The following is a 15,269-nucleotide window of genomic DNA, read 5'->3' on the forward strand; positions in this document are numbered from 1 at the left end:
GGGAGATGCTTTGTGATGGCCAACCCTTCCCAAAGAGATGAGTCAGCCTGACACAAGTAATTGTGTTCAAACCAGGATCTCCTCTTCACCCCTAAGGGTGTCAAGTGTTCCCATCAGAGCTGCAGCTCACACACCTCTGGTTTCTGTGTATGGCTTTTGGGGCAGCAGTCACAGATCTCACTCTCCTGCCCTCAGAAGGCTGTAAGGCAGTGTCACCGTGGTGGCTGCAGTGTGAGGGACATGTCTCACTGTGGGAGAAACTTGGGGCTGCTGCTTCTTTTCCTGGCTAAGGAAGTGATGGCTGTGACAGATGTGCCAGAGGCTGCATTCAGGGTAGAGATCTGCTCTCAGCACTGCTCTCAGCACCCCGTATTTTCCCTCACAAGGACGTAACTCATTCCCAGAGCCACCTCTTTGTCTCAAATCATCACTCAGCTGCTTGCATACAGGGTTGAAGCAAATGCAAGTCCCTTCTTGGTTTTCTGTATGACCTGTTGGCCTATTTCTAGCCTTATAGACCAGTGTCAAGGCAAAATATTAAGGGAGTTGTCCAGATCCTCTCTGAATTATACAAATAACAATGGATAGCCACATTGCACCAACGTTACCTGAAGGAAAGTCAGATTTGTGTCTCTCAGCTGTGACGAGTGACCCCCTCTGCCTCTTGTGATACTTCTGTGATGAACTGCACTTTCTGTAGAAGGGAAAATGTTCTACTTAAAACTGACAAATTTTGTGTAACCATCCCTTAGGCTTGCTCTTTCTGTTCTGGGCTTTAAAAAATACACTTTTAATTACAAATAAAAATCTTTATGTCTGGTCATTCCTCATTAGCTGTTTTAAGGCTATCCAAGCTGAGTTCTAGTTCTCCTAACCATCCTGCTCTAGCCCTTCCCACCACATTTCGCTGTTGCAATAGAGCACTTGGTCTTTTCCTCCACCCGTCCTCGTGCTGGGAGAGTGGCAAAGTAGCAGTGACTTCTTCCCTGGCCAGTGCACTGGGAGCTAGCTGTTCAGAGCCTGCATTAGAAGACTGCCTGTCCAAATGCTACCAAAGACATGACCTCCAACACAGCATCAAACTTCAGCTGAAATGCAGGTCTGACAATGTGTGAAAATACAGTAACATAAATAAGATGTTGGCCACAGATCTCCTGATGACAGATGTAAGTGTAAGTATGAAGTGTGCTTTCTAAAAATAGCCTGCATGGAGAAGGTGCTGGAAGTGCTGGCTATTGGAGAGGCTTAAAAATAGGTCATAGATGACCAAAAGAGTAAAATAGCAACATCAGCAACATTCATTGTGCGAGTCCAACATTTCAGGGCACCTGGACGCTTGGGATCAGCTGGGGGTGAAGTGGCACCTGTGTGTGATAGATCTTGCTGCAAAGGCAAGATATGGGATGGACAGTCAAACTGGGGTGACATCTGAAATGCACACCGGTTGTCCATTTTATGAAGAGGAGACATGTTTTTTCCCCCTTTAATTCCCTATAAAAGGGGCAGAGTTTTCCAAAGATTTCCTTTTTCTTTTCTACTCTGTTCTTTTGAGACAGTCCTTCATTTGCTACTGGTCTGTTCCTGCTCTGGGTAGTGCTGTAGATGTGTTTGCCCAGTGATCAGTCTGGTGGAAGATGTGACAAGCCATTTATCTCACCAGCATATGCCTCCTCTTTACAGCTAAATCCTGTTCTTTGCAGCTACATTTGAGGCAATCCTGTGGGTTTTGGTGGCAGTGCTGGCAGAGTACAGGAGTGATGGGACCCTGTGTCAGTGAGTGCAGAGCTGGCAGCTGAGGTTCTGAGAGGGCAAATGCACACAAAAAAGACTGCATGAGTGTGCCTGGTGCAGCCTGAGGATTTGAAGGACCTGGGCTTGTGCAAACCTCTCAGTTAAAAGCTGCACAGAGTGAAAATAAAAGCTGAAGCAGACTAAGAACTAAACAGAGCCTGACAGTGCTTGATATGTAATTTTACCTTACAGTAGAAGATATGAGAGGTATGAGTTCAACCTTGAAAATATGCCCCAATAACCCCTTCATGCTCCCCATCTTTGCATAATGAATACTTGAAAGATAGACGTGACCGTGTTCTGCACCTTGCTCTCCTCTGTGGTACTTACTGAACTGATGTGTAACACACAGATCTGCCACTGGAACAAGTGAGCATATTCCAGTGCTGTCTCCTGTTATTTCAACCATAAGAAATTAGATTTTTGCACAATTTTTCATGTCCATTTTACCTTGCACCTGTATTGAGACATTGTAAGGATTCTTCCATTCCCTCTCGCACCTCCAGTGAGACCTTCAATCTGTGAGAAACTCCAACCAAACCATTTTCTGCCTGCTCATAAGGCTTGTTTCATTGAGCAAGAGCTGCAGCATTTCCCTCAGCTAGAAGGGGCTAAAGTATTTATTAAGATTGGATATCCTGTGTTATTTAGAATCATAAAAGTTAGGAGAAAATAGGAGCTACCTTTTTGGACCTGAATGTGCTCTAAAACTATTCTTCTAATATGGGTGTGGTATGCAAAGAAAGCATGAATGGAGGTTTCTTTTGTGGTCTTTTAGGAATTTCTAGATCAAACAGTGTTACTTGGCAAGTAGACAAATAGGTTTTATTTTTTGTAATCAGCAGGTCTTAAAACACTGTGATCAACAGCCCTACAGTTACTGAGGGCTGAGCAAGAATAGACATTGAGTTGCTTTTTTTAGGGCACAGCAGCACTCAGATTAACTCTTTCAGTGCCCTCTGCCACACATCCACTCAAAGTAAATGATTGCAATGTAGCAAAGGATTTCTGGGCTGATGTGGTGGTAAAGTGCTGGCTGGAGATCATACACAGACTGTCAGGTGTTTGCTCCCAGCCCCCCCACATCTCAGTCTGTCAGGGAAGAACGTATGGGTCCCTCTGTAGAGGCTCAGTGAGTCTGCAGTTGCTGTGCTTATGCCTACAAAGGTGATGAGCATGGGAGTATTCATTCTTCAAATGATAAATCCTGCCTGGCTCTGAGGTTCTTTCTGTGTGTGAGAGAATACAGCTATGTTGAGTATAACTGTGTAGATGCCTGTTTGTCTGCATAAATTATTCATGTAGAATGTGAATATTTTGATGTTCCTCCGTGGAACAGCCAAGCTGCTCTAAAACAAGTTGTCTTCTCTGCAACACCCTTTGCAGTCCTCTGCAGGCTTAAATTATGTTCCAGGGCACTACTCGGCTGCCTTGGCAGCAATGCACTGTTGGGGTTACTGGGAAAAAGTAACACAAGGAAGTGTAAGTAACAGCTGAACTGAGGGAGAAAATTTTGTGATGTTTTTCACTAATGTGCTTGGAACAGTGTTGTTAGGGAAGATCCTGCCAGTGGAAGGGTTTTTCTGTTTGCAGTTGTGAGATATCAAGTTCATTCATAGTCACTTCAACCCCTGCTGTAGAAAGTCTTTAAAAAATGAGGAAGTGTTGCTTAGTGATTCAGCTGTGGGTAATGGTGGTTTTCATATACAGCATGGCCAATATTTCCCTAGGTGGGTCTTTAAACCCATCTCATAGTGCTGCTGGACTACTCTGGAACTTCTGGAGAGGTATGGAATACTGCAGATACCATTCTTTGTCCCAGGCACTAAATGTTCAGTTGTGATTTTGCAACAAAGATGTAAAACAAGAGAGCTGAGTTTTCTTGAGCTCGCTCAGCTGTGTGTTTAGCTAGCAAAACAGGAAGTGATATCTGCTGTATGACTCTTCAGTGGCCAGCATGAGAAATGCGGGCAGAAGAGTTGGGCCATGTGAGCTGGAGGGCAGCATCCCATGGCTTGAACAGCACTGGCCACATCCAGGGCCTCTTGTTTCCCCTTCAGCAGTTGTTGGAACACTGGGCCACATGGCTGCTCTGTGTGGGTGCAGAGCTGCAGTTAAACTTTCCTTTCTGCAGAATTCAAATGTAATGAAGCAAGGGGAAGTACTTCTTCACGCAGCAGTGGCATGAACCTATCAGATTCCTACATCAGTAGATTGACTCCCCTGAGTCTTCCTGAGGCTCACCATCAATAAATGCCCATCATCTCTTAGGATGAAGGAGAAGGAACAGCAAAAAAACAGCACTGACCCCTGTTTCAGACTTTTCTTTATTTGTCTATTTTAAATTATGGGGATAGAAGAGGGAGGACTGGGAGAGGAAGTTGAGATGAAGAATCCTCTTTCAAGCCTTTGGGGAGCTGCAACACTTACATCTCCTTTTTGAGGTCAAAAACCGGTCCATGGTTGGTGTTAGAGAGAGACCAAGCTGCAAATACCCCTGGGAGTACCTCTCCTGAAGGGTTTTCCAGTCTAAAGGAAAAATCACCCCTACATTTCTCTAGTACTCAGCTTCCAGGAGATTGCTTTGAACAGTTTTGAAGTATCAGCTGGTATAGTAGTGCTGAAGCTGATACTTTGATCTGCAGGGAAGTGATGCTGAGCCATCGCTGGAGTATTTTTACTGCGGGAAAACTCCAGTTTAGGAAAATGTCATAGCAGGCTATCAGTTCTGGCATGAAACTGCCAGCAGGTGGATATCGTGATGGGAAGTGTTAAGTGGGTTTTGCTGGCTCACTGGTGCAGCTGGCTTGTTCTGTCGCTTACATAAAAGAGAAGTGGGACCTGCCCTCAGGCTAGAGTGAGAATTTGGTTTTGGTGTGGGGTGGAGAACATATAACGGGGACAACAAAAGCCTGAAGTGAAGCCTTAGGCTGAGGTTTTACACAGTATATCTAGAGAAGTTATGGCAATATTATTTTAGCTTTCCAGGCCTGATCCTCAGCCTGTGTGACTGATTTCATGCAGCTGTTACAGAAAGTGTAAGAAAGGATGTGGAAGGAACTCCAAAATGTCACACACTGGCACAACCTGGAACTGGCTTTTTAAGACCATCTTTGAAAATCAATTGTCTTATCTGCTTTTGAATTCTGAAGCAGCCTCCTGCTGCCATCCTTGTAATGCTGCATTGGGATTGGCCTTATAGGTCATTTTCTCTCTCCCTTCAGTTTTAGACTGCCAACTCTTGGTCTGACCTGGTCTGGGGAAATGGCTTTCCTCTCCCCCTATGCAGTGATTCTTTACATTCAAATGGCTTTTATCCTGAATTATCCCATTTTTCTGGGGGAATGGGGTTAGTGAGGAGTTTTTTCATTATGTTTGCGTTCCCCAGCCAAGTCAATGCTCTCACATATGTGGAATTAAGAGAAACATATATGGAATTAAGGGAGTTTGTGTGCAAACGGAGTGTGGCCACCTTTTACTGAAGTATTTTGCAAAAGTGGCAAGATTTTTGATGGGGAAAGAATGAACACAGCTTTGGCTTGGGCAGAAAAGCAATACATCCTGGAGATCCATCCTGGAGAAATCCTTGGCTATGCTGCAGGAGAAAGCCTACAGTAGGAAGATTCAGTTTTCTGCTCAGAGTAAAAGAGATGAAGTGATGTTCAGAGCCATAGATCTTATCTAAACCAAGCCCTTACTACAAGCAAACAAAAAAGGAAATCTTAGAATATTGTGTTTAATTGGGTATAAGTTCTTTACTATTTATCTATTTCTGTTTCCTCCATTCCTCTGGGCATCCTTGTAAATTAAAATGCAGGGATTTCCCCAGAGCTATAATTTAATTTGACCTTCTTGTGAAGGAATTTTAAAGTGACATTGAACTTCAAATATGAACATATTCCCTTCAGCACTGCCCCTGTACTGACTGGGGTGGGAGTGCTCTCAAATCCTGGATGCAAAACATCCACTGGCCATGTGTGCCTGTCCTGTTCCTGACCCCCTGCAGGGTCAGTTCCTCAGGAGTAACCACTACTCTGCCTTCTTCCCTGCTGCTTCCATCCTCACCATTTCCCAGTGCAGCTTTAGTGAAACACTGGCGGGGCTTTTGCTGTGGATGTGGATAGGGGAATACAAAAGCTGAGCCAGGCAGTGGTGGGGGCTCCTGAACTACCTGCCTGGCTTCTTCCACAGACTTTGGGCACTCCTTTAGGCTGTTCTATAAACAATTGATCATTTCAGACATAAGCACCAGGTGCTCTTGGCAATACATTAAAATGATCATCCCTAATCTTGGACCTGACACGTACAGAGCTCTTCACACATTTGAAAGCAAGGCTATTAATTAGTTCTAACAGCTCTAGCTGTGAAACATGATCACTTTGCTGTTGAAAAGAGCATACTGAATTAAGTAAACGATGAGACAAAGCAAGGGCACTTTTCCTACAGCCTTTTGAAAACATAAATAAGTTCTGACATTTCTGTTTTATGGGGAACTTGAGGTCTAGAGAGGTCAAAAAAGCCCGTAGGTACTGAAGTCCCATTCATCTTCTATTGTAGGTACCAAGTCCACACTGAAAGTCTCTGCAAAACTGTGCACTGCCAGAATCCAGTCTTGCTTTCATACCAATTTATTTCTGAAAATATCTCTAGCAGAATAATCTGCTGTGTAACCAGATGACAAACCCAGTTTATAATAAAAATTAGTCTTGAGTCTTTGCGCACTGTATACATAATTCCCTCTTTGGGATTGTTTTTTTCAATTTGCTTCCTTTTAAGTTTTTCATCACAATCCAGTGAGGGAAAAGTAAAATGAAGTTGCTAGTCCTAAAACCAGGTTTTAGGCAGGGCTGAGCACAAGAAGCAAGTTGTAGGGACAGAGTGTAGCTCAGCCTTTCTGAATGAATGAAAGCATGGTTGAGGCAGAGACAACAGCCATCCACTTGCTCCTCCATGCAAGGTGTTGGTCATTATAGCACCCTCTGTGCTCTCTGCCTGTGCAAACTCTCCAGGGTGTAGAGAAAGAGCTTTGAATTCAGCTGTGGTTGCAAGGAGAATGGTGTCTCACACCCCTGGCAAGCGAAATGGTGTGAGTGAGCAAAGGAAGACCTGCCACTGTAGATTTAAGGTTCTGGCCTGTGTTTCCACAGCAGGCATGAATGCATGGGATGAAGCTCAGACCACACTCAAACTGGCAATTCCAGCCTGCTGGATGAAATTCTGTACCCAGGCAGAGCAGCTTATGTCCCTTTGCTCACTCACTGTAGCTTCAGCACTGTGAATTCATTGAGTCCATTTAAATTAATCTCAGTTTATGTCAGTGCTCTGGGAGAGAGGCACACAAAGGGTAAATTCTGGTCGGCTCTTAAGAGTTGAGGTGCTGCCACACACATCAATTAGATGCAAAACAAGAACAGAGACGCTGCCAGGTTTCCCTCAGGTTGTGGGCAGTGGTGGTGGTGGTCATTGAGCTGCTGTGTGTCCCTGCAGTGGAGCAGTTGCACTGGAAAGGGGAGTTCAAATGGGGTAACTCATACAAGTTTTGTTCAGCAAGTGGAGGGTATGTCAGACCCATGTCTTCCACAATTTCCCAGAAGTGTGAATACCCCAAGGACATATAACCTTAACCAGGTTCCCCTGCTACAGCTGCAGAGGTGCCACCAGTGTCCTGCTGGGAGGCTTCCTGACACCTGGATCCCACCACCACCACGGCAGGGCTTGAGGAAGCCAGTGGTAGCAGCATAAGCAGAGGAAAAATGAGTTGCATTTTTATTCAAATGAGTGCAATGTGATCTGTGTATTTGGCTTAACTGTTGCTTACATCTCACAGGGTGGATTTCAAAAGCAGCCTGTATTTGCTCTCCATCAAGGCAATACATGGTGTTTATTCTGCTTAACCAAGTGGCAGAAGGAGAACACAAGTTTGTTCCGTTCACTCACCTCTAAAAATGTGTGAATGATGCATGGCTGAAGGGATGGGTGATGTATCTCGCCCAGTCTGTGCTGCATTAACGTGCTCATTCACGGTCTTTGGCTGGTGCTGGGCTGACCAAACTGGGTGAACCAGGAGAGATGACAGAGAGAACCCTGTCAAGATGTTTTGTCTTTCCTACAAAACTGTGACCTCACTGCAAAGCAGACTACAGTGTGAATGCAGCTCTCTTCCCCCAGCACTTCCATGAAGGTGGGTGGGTTGAGAGGTTAATCCTTTTGTATCCACATGCAGGTTATGCAGCTAAGGAGTGGGAGTAAGCAGAGGATTGCCTCCAGGTTAGAGCAGAAACATTTTCTGCCAATCTGGAGCCACAACTATGCTAAAAAATGCACTGACTTTAGAAAATGGAGGCTAATATTTTGAAGATGGTGGCTTTCATCTCCTATAGAATCAATATTTTCCTTGGACGGACATGTGCTCAAATTTGTTTTTCTACTTCCCTATTTAAAACAAGTATTTTCTAATAGCCAGTACTCTAAATAAAGACAGGTTCCCAGAGCAATAAAATTCCTTTAAAACTTATATCTTTGGGCTTAATTATAATTTTCTCCTTCAGAAACACATGGCTGGAATAACACATTTCCCAAGCAAGTAATTCCAATTGCTGCTTGAAAAAGTCACAATGCCAAAATGCCCAAAGCCTTCACTGTTTGGAATGAAATAGCAAAAATCTCTGTCTTTCTTTTAGTTGCCTGTTGCCATTCCAAATATGCAGGTGACCCTCTACAACCCTTTTCCCAAGTATTATAATGGAGCAGGAAAAGACAAAAGGGGGGATGGGTTTTGAGCCATCTTTAGCCCCTGGTGAGTTACCTGTTCCCAGAACTGCTGGCACTGCACCTCCCACCTGGGAGCCTGGCATCCGGTGCACCATCATCATCTGCTGTCAGCAAGCCTCCAACGTGCCTGTGACCTAGAAAGATAAAAATACCCTGATAACAATAACAGGGCTGCTGTGATATGACAGACCGTGCCACGAGCAAGAGACAGTTTTGGTGGGGACCTGAATGAGGAGCCTTGTAGGGTCTATAGCACCAGTGAAACGAGAAGCAGGAGTCATGGGGTGGTTCTGTATCCAGAACTGTTCTGTGAACGCACCCAATCTCTTGTCTTTGCTTGTGGTCCTGTTCACTCCCCTCTCCCAAAACTTTCGTAGGTATCGAGGTAAAAGTTGTGGTTGTACAAGATCTAGCCAAGACCAAACGCCTCTTTTCGAAGGTCCCTGCTCATTACCAAGAAATGTCCTGTAAAACATCATAGTAATCCAAATGGCCTGTCTGGCAGATCTTCTCACCTGGCTCAGGCTAGCAGTTAACTAGAAAAAGTCAGAAGGAGGTAATGCTGAGCCCTGAAAAGCAAGCCTGATTTCTCATCAATCAATCAATCTATCAGTCAATAAGTATCTATCAGGAGGAGATGGACAATACCTACAGCTCAGCCCTACAAGGCGTTTTTCTCTCAGGAGGTTCCTTTAAGTGGGTAATACGTCATCCAAGACTTACTTTTAAAGTTAAAATGGCATCTCTGCTGCTGTCAAAAATGAAGAAAATGGTGTCAACCTTCTTCAGATACTTCCTAAAAGCTGGTAGGAAAAAAACCCTTCTACACATCGTACAACATCGATGCTCCTAAAGCATTCTCTCAGGGGCTGTATGGAGGTACAACTAAAGCAGAGAATCAGTTCTCTGTCAATGCACTCTGATAAGAAACAAGCACAGGTGGAGGGGAGATGTCCCTTGAAGAGGGGATCTTTGACCTTTGTAATGGGTCTTCATAATTGTGTACAAAAAGCTAAGTAAAAAAAAAACCCAAAAATTATTAAGATCAGGAGCATCTTAACCTCATAATATGCAACAGGAGCAGGAAATGATTCTCAGATGCAAAGAACAACCAGGTCCTCTCACCGAAAGGTGTGTTTCAGGAGAGGACAAATAGCAAGTCAGGGGAAAACCAAAGTAAGCTTTTGTTTTCCCAAGCCTGTGGTCAGCTTGGGTTGGGGTCAGGTAGAGAAACTGCAAGTGTGTTTCATCTGTTGTACACATCAGCTTTGGGAAAAGTTGTTTTCTATCCATCTTCCTTTGCAAAATCCAGAAAAAGTATCTTCCTCTGTGTAAAGCCATCACCAATAAACTAACATTTCCCAGAGGAACTCTTCTCCCTTAGGAGAGGCAAAGTCACAGTCTTCCTTCCATGTTTCTTACCACCCTTTTTTTCCTCTGTTTTTCCTTTTGCTCCTTTCAACCTCAAATTTACTTGTCATTACTCTTTCATGAGCTTTTAAACTAATATGCTGGTATAGGAAATGAGGTTTGAGAGTGCTGCCTGCCAGTTCTCCTCCTTGCCTTTTCACCATCACTTCTGAAGCTATGCTCATTATCCGTTACATTTAATAGAGAAGAGAGCTGTCAAAAATGTTATTCCCTAAATAAATTAAGTTTTATGAGAAATGGAATCTGGGGAAGTACTAATGAAGAGAAAGTAGCTCTTGGACATTTCGTCATTTCATTTGCAGAAGACAATGCTGCAAATGTATATTCTTTGAAGCCATGGCCTCTATTGAATCTGTTTGCTAAGGAATGAGGAATATACACTTTTTTCTTCTTTCTCCAGAGAGAGCTATATGACAAGGGACAAACAAAAGGGAACTGTACTTTTGCACTAGCCCCTCTTCCTTTTCTTTTGTTCTCTTTGCCTTCTCACAATGTAGTTTTCACATGCTTTGAGCTCTTTTTTGCTAGAAATTTTGCCAGGAAGTTTAGTAGTGATGGAGGTGATGACTCCAGAAGGAGCAACTGGAACTTGACTGAGCTGTCCACACTTTTCTCTTGGAATTTTGGATCTAAACTGTTTCTTGGTAGTGTTAGGAGGGCAAAGACTGGAGAATCCTCATGAAATTCATTTTGAAAAGGTCATATGTCCTTTACAGGTTCTTTTTAAAAATATTTTTTCTTGTTTTAACTAAAAGGAAAGGAAACTTTTGAAAAAAATGTATTTCAGATTAAAAATTCTGAATGTTTCACTAAGGAAAGCTACACGTTTCAAGGGAAACATGTAAAGATATTTGCCAGTAAATAATTCAGTAAAATGAATTCAAGCTGATGCACAATTGCTAAACTTGCTCCGGAATTCATGAAAGGAAAGATTTCCCCAAAGCTCTTGCCACAAAAAAATGTGTTTGGTCACATATGAACCTGTTGTTCATTTCCCTAATGGTGCCATGTTTTCTAGATGGTGAATTAAATTAATCCTAAGATTAGCAGCCAAGAGTTCACAAATCCGTTTCTGACCTTAATCTTTTTGGGGAGCAAGGTTGGCCACTTGCATGAAGTCACTTACAATAACCCTGAGGGTCTGCCTAGATTTAATCAGCAAGATAAAGGTGTCCATTGGTTGGTGTGAGACTGAAATTTGTGCTCTTAGATTGTGATTTTAACTGATTTAGAATAACACCTGTGAACTTTTGGATATATTGTTCTTGCAGTCAGGAAATTTGGGGCTTTGGTACTGATTGGGGAAACACTCCCTTTCCCAGTCTGCCCAGGCATCCTCTCTAGTTTTTACAGGGTACTCCAACTTTAAGTACTCCAGGCACATCAGATATACTTCTTTGCATTGTCTTTTGAGTAATAAAGCATTTATTGCATGGTGGTGATAGCACACCACCAATTTTTCCATGCTGTTGTTGAGTTCCAAACACATGTTTGAGATATGCTGAGAAGCCGCTAGCTCAAGAGCTTTCATTTGTATAAAGCATAGATCTGTGATTCCCCCAATTCCTTAAGCAAACAGATACTGAGTTTTGCAAGTGGCTCCTTCTGCTCTTCCAGTCTCTCCTGCCCTGACCTGCCAGGAGAGGAGCCCACACCTGAAGCAGAGGTCTGCAAGTGGGAGGTTGAGGCACGGAGTTCCAAAGATGCATTGGAAGCAGCACAGCACAAGGTCAGAACAAACAGTGTGTTTGCAGCTGGTGAGGCTTGCTGAAATACATGCAATGTATTTCAGCAAGCATGAGATCAGTGATTTCATCCTTTTTTAGGATAAACTTTCTGCAGGCACTCCTAAACCAGTCTGTCGGGTGAGTCCTGAACTCCCAGGCTCATCATAGCTTTGAAACCAGACCATGTGAGGTGGATGACCGATGTACATCAGATGTTGTGGGGAGGGCTGGGTCATGCACAACTCACAGTCTGAGTATTTTTCATCAGGATTTGTTGATGAAATGTTGTGACTAATGAAAGAAGAATTCTCGTGTAAAGCAGAGACAGGGAAAAGGCGATTTTTCAGGTGCAGCTGGTTGGAAATGGGGATATTGAAAGGATTGGTAGAGCTCCTCAGCTCAATAAATGAAAAAAAAATCTATTCACGAGCAGCTATGGAGGGCCAAGGACCTTGTTACCATGTAGGAGGACGTGCTGGAAACCTTCCCTAAAAGCTCAGGCACTTTGAAAGGGACACATGTATCAAAAGACGTGAGATCAAGTCACAGCTGGAAACGCTGTGTAGTCACAGTGTCTGCACTTAACTGGAGGGATTTCAGAAAGGCCTGTAAAATAGTGTAAAGCTCTAGGGATGTTCCTTACAGTCAGGAAGCAGAGTTTTCACTCTACTAGACCTCTCTAAGAAAAGGGTGAAAGCCAAGTTTTTACTGGTCTTTTTTTTTTTTTTTCCCTAGTCAACAGCTTGTATAATTAAACAGGGGAAAAAAAGGAGAAGGAGGCCATCCAGTCAGGGGATATTTAAACTAAAAGCAAACAAGAAGAGAAATTCAACCTTTAATGCCAGAAAGGTCTGGAATACTTTCTGAAGAGAAATCGGCTGGATGGACACTCTTGGAGTGGAAACTTGAGTCCTGAAAGACCAAGGGCTCTTAATGGGTTTAATGTTGTTCATTCATGCAGTTAGGAAGGAGAATAGTAGTGTGGTGAAGTCATATGGCCTGCTAAAAGAATCAGAGTGGATAGCTGTAGCAATATTTCTCAATATTCTTCACCAGTGTATTAAATTCCCTGTTGACTGAACTCTCCACAGCTCTACAGGCCCATCACTGTTGTTTGTATTGATCTGTGGTGCTCAGCAGGAGTTTATTTCAAGAGTTATTTCTCTTGCACAGTTGAGAAGTGTTGATTCATCTTTTTGCTGCAAAAATGACTAATAACAAATGCTTTCCAGGAACGAGCCCCAGTAAATCAGCCATAGACGTGTAGCTCAGATTCAATTAAGTTGATAGGGCACGCAGTTCAACTCCAATTTAATTATTTCTCATTTTATGTAAATGAGATTTCTTATTGCAGTGAAACAAATTATTATTTTCTCATGACAGTGCCTCATTTGCATGCTTTACTTCTTATTCTGCCCTTAGTTTAACTTAAAAACAAAACAAAAGGCTCCTCAAAATTCAGAGGCTGAATTGAAGAGCTAATCTTTCATTAGCATTCTGGAGACAGTAGTTCCTTTGTGATCTGGTTGTGCTTGGCCTTCCTATAACACTGCCTGATTAGAGCTTTGTGTTTGACAAAACAGATTAAGCATGACATCTGCCAGGTATATAACGCCAGAGGCAAGCACCCCAACCTTTGGGAATGTTCATCCAAAAATCCTCATTTGGCCAAATTTTAAGTTAACTTAGGATCCTGCTCCTTAAACAATATCTGATTTATATTTCAGGGATGAAAACATATTTTTTCAATCTACTGCCTACCTGCTACCTCTCTACTACCTTCTACCATGAGTAATGCTCACTCCATTTGGGAGTAAGCACAAAAACAAGTGGAAGCTGCAGAAGTTTTTCATGCCACTCTTTTTCTCTGGCACTAAATCACAATGAATTTTTCTCTGCAGAACCTCTGTGACTGGTGTCAGGGCAGCCTCCTACAGACAGGGAGCTGGAGCATACCAAGAGTAAAGGAATTGCTGCAAGGCACAGGCAATGCCAATGGTCAGGAATGAAATTCAACCTTCTTGCATCTTAACCCAGTGCCTAAGCCACAAATCTGTTCTGTTTTTCCTGTAGATTATGCTTCTTCAGGATGCAAAGCTCTTTGGCCTGCTATCCCCTGTGCTGAATGTCAGAACAGGGATGACATTTTTTTACCAGCCATGTACATGAAGTCCTGTGAGTTGGGCAGAGCCTGTTTTACTTTGAGAAAAAGATAATGGAAGAAACTGTGTGTAGCCAGTGAAAAAAATCCTGTCCCTCCCACACACCTGAGAGAGATTTCCACTAGGAAAGACAAAACCATTCTGGAGTTATCTGACTATCCAGCACTTGCAATGTAAAGTTTTTACTGATGTTAAATTCAGCAAAGTAAGCAAGGTGCCATATTTATCATCAGTAACACCCTTGCTCTTCTCCTGTTGGGAAGCAAGGACATATAAATAGTCAGGTGTCTTTCCAGGCCGCACTGACCTCCGTAACAGCTGTGAAAAATAGAATGCTTCTAAAATACCCAACTAGAGTGTGTGCTTTCACACAGAAGGAATAAATCAGCCTTTCCCTTCCTGGGCTTTCATTCTGCAGTAATTTTTCACACTTCCTCGCACTGAGCCATGACTGCTAAAGTTCATCCTGGAGTAGTTTTACAACCTATGGGAATGGCTTAATGAAGCACTATCAGTCCAAATGCCAGTCTCCACTGCTTAGGTTTGTTGAATTCCTTGCTGGTTTAGCAGCACAGACACAAGTGTTCTCAGGAACTGATGTTGCCAGTGTCCTGGAGACTTCTGAGGGGAAAAAGCTTCATTTTGCTCAGGCAGTCCCAACATTTCAGACAATCTAACTCTATTGTGGCAGCATACACGTCCACTCAGGGGCGCAAACAAGTCACTGTGAAGTGAAGGGTCTGTGCTGGTCCCTGTTGAAGCTTGGCAGCTGCAGCCAGGCGTGGGCCAGGGTCTGCCCGAGCCAGCAGGGATGGGATAGGGCTGCCAGCTGAAGGGGAGCAGAGAAGATGGCTCTGCCTCTTCATCTCTGACCTTTTGCTGGGGGCCATTCCCTTGAGTATCTGCCCACTTCTTACACAAAGGCAACAGCCACATCTCTTAGGGGTTTCATGGAATTTGTGCCGTTCCCTCATTTTTTTTTCTTGTTCCAGGATCTCTTAGGATTGGTTGCTTTCCTTTTGTGGCTTGAAGGAAGAATGGTTAGATTTAGTTTCTCTGTCTTGTAGTCAATGGCATAAGGACTTTGAGGTTCAATCCAGCAGGGCTCCTGGACTGGGGGCAGCTTGTGGAAAGAGGAAGGTACTGCAAAGGCTCTTCAAGCCGGGCTGTGACTCCATTCACCTGTGCCTCTCTCAGAGGCTGCTCCTTGTGTGAAATGCTTCCCCCTTTCCCAGCCATGGCCCCTGAAGCAGGCTCTGACTCGTGGGCACACTGACCCCAAAGGCAAGAGCTGTTCTCATGGATTATTAAGCCAAATGATAACTCTCTCTTGGTCTTATCATAAGAACTGATGTCATTCACTGTGCAGGGAAGGTGTTTGGGAGCC

Source organism: Corvus cornix, chromosome 3, assembly GCF_000738735.6.
Source record: "Corvus cornix cornix isolate S_Up_H32 chromosome 3, ASM73873v5, whole genome shotgun sequence".
NCBI lineage: Eukaryota > Metazoa > Chordata > Aves > Passeriformes > Corvidae > Corvus > Corvus cornix.